A 7,007-nucleotide genomic window follows, 5' to 3' on the forward strand; every position below is an offset into this window, starting at 1 on the left:
AGATGATGTAGAGTCTGCTTGAAGATGTTCCTGTAACCCAGATATGTTGGGGTTAGTGCAGATTTGGCTATTCAGAAGGGAGCATTTCCTTCCCTTTGTCTCTTTGCTTCCCCTCTGTGAGTTGAGGGAGCTCGTGACTTCAGTGTGTGACACGCTGTCTGCAAAAGAGCGAGTATGGACAAACAAACAAAGTCAAGGACAGGGAACTTTTGGGGAGGTCCTGGCATCTGTGACTAAACCAAAAATGTGTTTTCTCTTGGCCTAAGGTTATCCACTGTAGGAAGCAGGTTTCAGTGGATGTAATGTGGACTTAATACCTTAGCGGAGGAATGTCTTCTATTTTTTACTGAACTATGCCTGCCTTTGTTTTTGCTTGTTGGCAATTAAGAAACACCCTTCTGTGTCTGTGTGCCTCTCAGTCTCCAAGTAAAACAGCTGGGAATTGGTGCCAACAGGCTGAAACATGCAGCTACAGCCTTCAGTGGTGAAAGGTCAGATTGGAACAGGGCTGCTCCAAGTCCCAGGTGGCTGATGAGAAACATGGTAGTTTGGGGGTAGGGATGAAAACTGACCATAGGCTGTGGAACATGAAGGCTCTGGATTTTCATATCTATTTAGACTGCATTAGGAGATGCACAGGATCAATATCAATTAGAGACTGATAATATCAGTTCAGGTATAAGCAGAAAAATAACGTTGAGAAAAATAAACCCTTTCTTTTTGGTGTTTAGTGTTCATATCACTTCACATTGATTACACTCCTGAAACTGCTCTAATTAACCACATCAGAATTGAAGACTGAAAGGAAAATGATGCACAGCGACTGGACTTGTTAGGGTGTTTTGCATGTTAATGAGCCCTCTGGTGCTGACTTCCTGAACTGCAGATCCTGAAAGACTGAAGAAGCCCCTAGAGGCTTAAAAGTCAGCAGCAAGCCTCCAAGTTTCTGAGCCTGTTAGTGGGCTCCAGTGAGGGCCATCCCTGAAAAGGCCATGGAGGGAATGACCAGACGAGGGACCGTCCCGGGGGGCTGGTGAAGCAGGAAGTCAGAGGCACTGCTTAGAGGTGGAAAAATCAAATGTAGAGTGTGGTTGTGAAAACCCTTGATGTGTTTCACCAAGCAGGACAGCCAAGCCCTGACCCCCATCCTCTGGGAGAGGAGACCCGTTACCTCACGGGATGCTCGCAACTCTTCTGGGGAGCAGTGGGATGTGGGGGTGTGCAATGCTGAGTGCAGGACAGGATCGACAGAGGGTGGGTGAGGAGGCAGAAACGCCCTGGGACTATAAGAACCTGGTGTCTTCTCATGGGCCTCAGTGGAAGAGACAGCAGCCAGGGTGGAGAGGATAAGGATCTCAGTTGTGTTGGCTGGTGGTGATCTCACCTGCTGCAATGCTCTCAGTCATCCCCATTGCAGGCTGTCCTACACTGTCCTATGCCTGTGCTGGTTTCCCAGCAGACTTTAGCTACGTCCCCTTTTCCCCACCCCACTCGGACCCTGGGATCTCCCAAGCCATACTGATGCCCTCCTGTCCTTACTGGCTGTTGCTTCAAACACAAAGCTGTGGTCAAGCGAGGATTGGTCAAGGCCTGTGAGTTGCCCACAACCTGCCTGCCTTCTTCCAATACCCTCATCATGCTCCTCTCGCACCCAAGCTATTACAGCCCCACACTTGCTTGAATCTTCTATTTCTCTCTGTATGCCAGCCCTGAAATACATGTCCTCCTTCTGCCACCTCAAAATCAAAATTTAATTTATTTCACTTCAGCAGGATGCCCTGCTACCCCTGCCACTACTTCAAGTGTGCTACCATAGATGTGGACTGCTGTGTTGCATATATTTATGTTTGGGAAGGTCAATGCTTTTTTTTTTTTTTTTAATAGATACTGATACACCTGGGGAAATCTCAAAACCACATATTGATGGATTCTTGATATGGTCGGGGCTGTATGTATCAGGGCACATATAAATCAACCCTGCAGCTGATGTGAATTTTTTCTGTGGTCAGGGAGACCCTCAGAGCTCTCCCTAATTTGAAAGCATGAAGGGGAAGGAAGGACAGCATCTTTCAGGCTGGAAGGGACCTCAGGAGGTTTCTGGAAAAAACCTGCTGCTCAAAGCAGGGCCACACCAGATTACTCAGGGCTTTATCCAAAGACGCCTTGGTCACTTTCTGGGATAGAGCCTGCACAAACTCCCTGGGAAACAGCTTCCAGCATTCGGCTATCCTCATGCTGGAAACGTTTTTCTCTATATGTACACTAACCCCCTTGTTTCAGCCCACTGCCTCTTGTCCTTGTGTCTTGTACCATGGACACGAGCCTGACTCAGTCTTCCTGGGAACACTGCAATGCTGCTACGTGTTTTGCCCAAGATCTTCCTTTCTCCAGGCTGGACAAGCCCAGCTCCCTCAGCCTCTCCTCACAGCTAAAGTGTTCCTGCCTCGGACCATTATGGGGGCCCTTTGCTAAACTGGCCCCAGCTTGCCGACACCTTTCCTATATTGGGATCTGAAATCTGGACACAGTGTTCTGCATAATCCCTTCCCTCAATCGCCTGGCCGTGCTCCTGGTCATATAGCGCAGGGTGATCCTGTCCTTCCTTGTGCCAGGGCACACGCCTGCGTCCTGTCCATCTCGCTTTCCACCAAGACCTTTCCAAAATGCCTCCTCCCAGCCAGGCAGCCCCCTGCCTGTGTCATTGCCAGGGTTAGTCCCCTGCAGGGACAGAAACTGGCATCAGTCCTTGCGGGATTTCCTGACTTTCCTGCCAGTGCATGCTCTCCTCTTCCTTGAAGCCTTTCCCTGAGCACAAGACCTGGAGACCATTTCAGTAAAGACTCAGGCACAGCAGGCATTCATTCCTTCAGCCCCAGCTGTGTCTGCTGTTATTAAACCACCTTCCCCATTCAGCAGCAGGCCTGCATTTTCCTTGTTCAGCCTTGGTCTCTCAGAAGTGACCAAAGCTCTTCTGTTTGCTTCTGAATTCCCTTGCAACCAGCATCTCCAGGTGAGCTTTTCTTTTCCTACACACATACCTCCACAACAAAGGCAATATGTAGAAATTCCTGCTTTGTACCTGTCCTTGCTGAAAGCTCCTGGCAGCAGCTTCTGTCCCTGTGCTGGCCAAGCCCCACTGCCCATACGTGGTCTTACAGCCCCACTCTGCAGGCACAGCATGGGGGAGGGGAGCATCAGGGGTGGGAAAGTTCTCCCCATTGTGATCCCAGTGGCGGCCTTCAGATCACTGTTCCTCCATGACCCTCCTACTCTTGCAGCTGCCCAGCACCCTGACCCCTGCCCTGCCCCAGCCTTGTCCCAGGTGGGGCTTTGCAGACAGCTCTGCTCCAGGGTCTGCCAGGGTCTGGGGAAGGAGCAAGGCTGGGCAGGGCTGTCCGTTCCCCCCACACCAGCCCTTGGCCCAGTAGGAAGGTGGAGGTGGCCTCACAGCCAAACTTACCTGTAAACCTGGAATAACTGGCAAGTGCTGGACATGGCCAAAAAGAGATGTTGGGAGTGATTAAGACCCTGAGCCACCTTCCCTGTCTGACCACACCGCAAGGGCACCGACCGGCCTCTTCTGTGCTCTGCACCTGCGTGTCTTCCATGCTTGCCACAAGCCCTGCCTCTGCACCACAGAGGGCGCTCCTGGGCGCTTTCCAGCCCAGCCCAGCTCCCCCTAAACACTTCCCACTTCCCTTAACCTCTCTGCACCTCCCCTGCCCTCTCCCCAGCACAGCCCAGTCTGGCATGGCCCCACACCAGTGCCCACCACAGGGTGCGGCAGAGCTCTGGGCACTCACCCCACAGCCCCAGACCCTCTGAAGGGCACACCAGCTCCTCGGGGGCGGAGAGGGGTGAGCCCCAGAGGTGGGGGACATCTGTGGCACAAGGCATGGGGAGATCCCCTTGTATGATGGAAATGCTGCAATGGAGGCCAGCTCTGTCACACAAGTGCCTGCGGCCACAGGCCTGCCACACAGCAGGACTCTAACCATGCTTGAGGAGCACTCAGGTCTTCCACCAACCAAAGGGTTCAGAAGGAAAGCATGGCAGTGGGAAGAGAGCAGCTGGGGAAAGACCAAGCACTGGTGCTCCCTGGCACTGCTGCTGTGCCGGGACTCTTTTCTTCTTCCCCTCTGCACACAGGCACTGCTCCCTGCAGCTGCAGAGAAGGTCTTGGAGGAAGGATCTCAGAAGAACAAGTCACTGCAGGGCCCTTTATTTTGTTTAAACACACAGAGGGCATAGCTCATTTGCACAGCCTCCAGGACACAAATCTGGATCGACTGTGAATTAGAAACCAGAGGGAAGACAGACATTTCTTTGTGGAAAGCTTTCAGATAAGTAAAAGAAACTGAAATAGAAGAAATAAAAACCACACCCAAAAATCACCATAAAAAGACCCAGCAAAAGACAGGTTTGGTCTGCAAAGAGATATAAGTACTATGCAGAAGACAAGAGGCAGTTTATTCCTACTGAAAAGCATCCAGTGATTAGTTTCTCAGGGCATCCTTGATCTCATGGTTTCTCATGCTGTAGATGAGGGGGTTCAAGGCTGGAGGCACCACCGAGTACAGAACTGCCACCAGCAGGTCCAGGGATGGGGAGGACATGGAGGGGGGCTTCAGGTAGGCAAAAGTGCCAGTGCTTACAAACAAGGAGACCACAGCCAGGTGAGGGAGGCAGGTGGAAAAGGCTTTGTGCTGTCCCTGCTCAGAGGGGACCCTCAGCACAACCCTGAAGATCTGCCCATAGGACAGCACAATGAAAGTAAAACACCCAACAGCTAAACAGAAAGAAAATACAAGTACCCCCACTTCCCTGAGGTAGGCATCTGAGCAGGAGAGCTTGAGGATCTGGGGGATTTCACAGAAGAACTGGTCCACAGCATTGCCTTGGCAGAGGGGGTACTTGAAAATGTACTGGCAGTGTGCAGCACAGCATAGAGAAACCCACTGCCCCAGGCAGCTGCTGCCATGTGGACACAAGCTCTGCTGCCCAGGAGGGTCCCGTAGTGCAGGGGTTTGCAGATGGCAACGTAGCGGTCGTAGGCCATGACAGTGAGAAGAAAATACTCTGCTGAGATCAAAAAGAATAACAGAAATGCCTGTGCAGCACATCCTGGGTAGGAGATGGGCCTGGTGTCCCAGAGGGAGTTGGCCATGGCTTTGGGGACAGTGGTGGAGATGGAGCCCAGGTCGAGGAAGGAGAGGTTGAGGAGGAAGAAGTACATGGGGGTGTGCAGGCGGTGGTCACAGGCTACGGCGGGTGATGATGAGGCCGTTGGCCAGGAGGGCAGCCAGGTAGATGCCCAGGAAGAGCCAGAAGTGCAAGAGCTGCAGCTCCCGCGTGTCTGCAAACGCCAGGAGGAGGAACTCAGCGATGGAGCTGCCGTTGGACATTTTCTTCCTCTGGGCATGGGGTGCTTTCAAAGTAGAAAAAGACAGGGAAGAGTCAGGGCATTATTCTCTGAGCAATATCAAAGCCATTTCCCGTAGACGCTCCCATTCTTACACACACAGACCCTTTTCCTTTTCTAGGAGACCTTCCTTCAGTTCTGTGGCTGGAGCCCTGCTTGGTGCTGGCCGAGCGTGCAATGAAGAGCAGGGCCTCTGCCCATGGGCTCTTGAGAAGTCAGCCCTGCTCTGCAGCAGTGGGTTCATGGGATGGGTGCGGGCAGGGGCCAGTCTGCTGTTTGACTTTGTCAGCTGAATCCACTCCTATACGCAGAAGGGGTTGTCAGCACCTGCACTCCCAATGATAAGGACCCAGGAAGGTAAAAATAGTTTTAGAGTTCTAGGGTTTTTTACAGCTGCCTATATCGCCCCTGGGGAGTTTTCTTAGATCTCGGAAGCCTTCAGCATTTCTGCTGCAGTCTGGGAGAACAGCATGAGCCAGGCAAGTCAGGAGGATTGCCTGTGGCTTAGTGCAGAGAGAGGGGAGCTGCTCTGTCCTTCTGTCTAGTTCCCACTTCACTGTGCTTGCACCTGTCTGAGGTGGAGGGTGATCACGCTCCCATATTTTACTCTGAAAAGCCACCAGACACTGCTGAGAGCAGAGACATCCACTGCAGACCACCAAATGTCTCACCCTTTCTCAAAGTCTCAGCACCCTGCTTCTAGGCAAGGACACACTGGGCTCATTTCACACAGCCAAGAGCATTTCCTCAGTCATAGCATCTGTGCTTCTCCATGGGGTCTTTCCGATAACAGAAAGCTGCTGTGAGACAGGTTTGCATCTGCAGGGCAGCTCACAGCTTGGAAGGACGCTCTGAGGTGAAGCCAAGTGACCTACTGTGCTGGCATCTCTGTGAGGGAGAATCAGCTCTTTCCCCAGCCCCACAGACAGCATTGAGCATCACCCCTCAGATGAGAGGAAAGCTGGGACACTTGTTTCCATGGACACAGCTGCACGGGAGGACCCACAAGACCAGTGTGTGACTCTGCAGCTGAAACTCCCATCCCCAGAGAGCCTGACAGCAGCAAACAAGGTAACAGTAACACAGACAAGTGGAGAACCAAGGAAAAAAGCAGTGATGGTCTGTCTCAGAGAGGCAAGGGGAGAGGCAGCTGCAGTCTCAGGAAAGAGTTACCCTTACCCAGCTGTGCAGGCCACCTCCCAGACACCCGCACAGCCAGGCAGTTGTTCTCAGTCCCTGTGCTCTACTTCAGGAGGCTCCTGTCAGGCTTACTGATCACTCAAAGTTACAACTCAGGACTCTCAGGGACTTGTTCAAGCATGACAAATCCTTTTCCATTTCTTCCCCCAAATTCGCCAAGACTAGGAAAGAGAAAACACAGGCTCCGGAAAGCTCTTACTTGAGCACTGGAACTAAGTCAAAGAAAGCGAGTCAAAATTTGTACAGACTCAAAATATGCTTTTGGAGTAGGACATGCACATGGAGCAATAGGGAAAGAAAGAGGACTGTTATCTGCACAAGGAACCACCTTTCAGCATGCAGAACAAATACTGAAATTGTTAGAAGCCATTCAAAAGCCAACAGC

General features: G+C 51.9%; 1 long non-coding RNA gene and 1 pseudogene across 1 annotated transcript; one reads left to right on the forward strand and one right to left on the reverse strand.

The window, feature by feature from the left end:
* Positions 1-1,052: 1,052 nt before the first annotated feature.
* On the forward strand, positions 1,053-3,203 carry LOC115337767. Its single transcript, XR_003922238.1, has 3 exons — positions 1,053-1,166; positions 1,360-1,361; positions 3,193-3,203. It is a non-coding gene; the product is annotated as an uncharacterized LOC115337767 (long non-coding RNA).
* A 1,293-nt stretch (positions 3,204-4,496) lies between these two features.
* Positions 4,497-5,405, reverse strand: LOC115337732 (annotated as a pseudogene).
* Positions 5,406-7,007: the final 1,602 nt, after the last annotated feature.

Source organism: Aquila chrysaetos, assembly GCF_900496995.4.
Source record: "Aquila chrysaetos chrysaetos chromosome W unlocalized genomic scaffold, bAquChr1.4 W_unloc_6, whole genome shotgun sequence".
NCBI classification, from domain to species: domain Eukaryota; kingdom Metazoa; phylum Chordata; class Aves; order Accipitriformes; family Accipitridae; genus Aquila; species Aquila chrysaetos.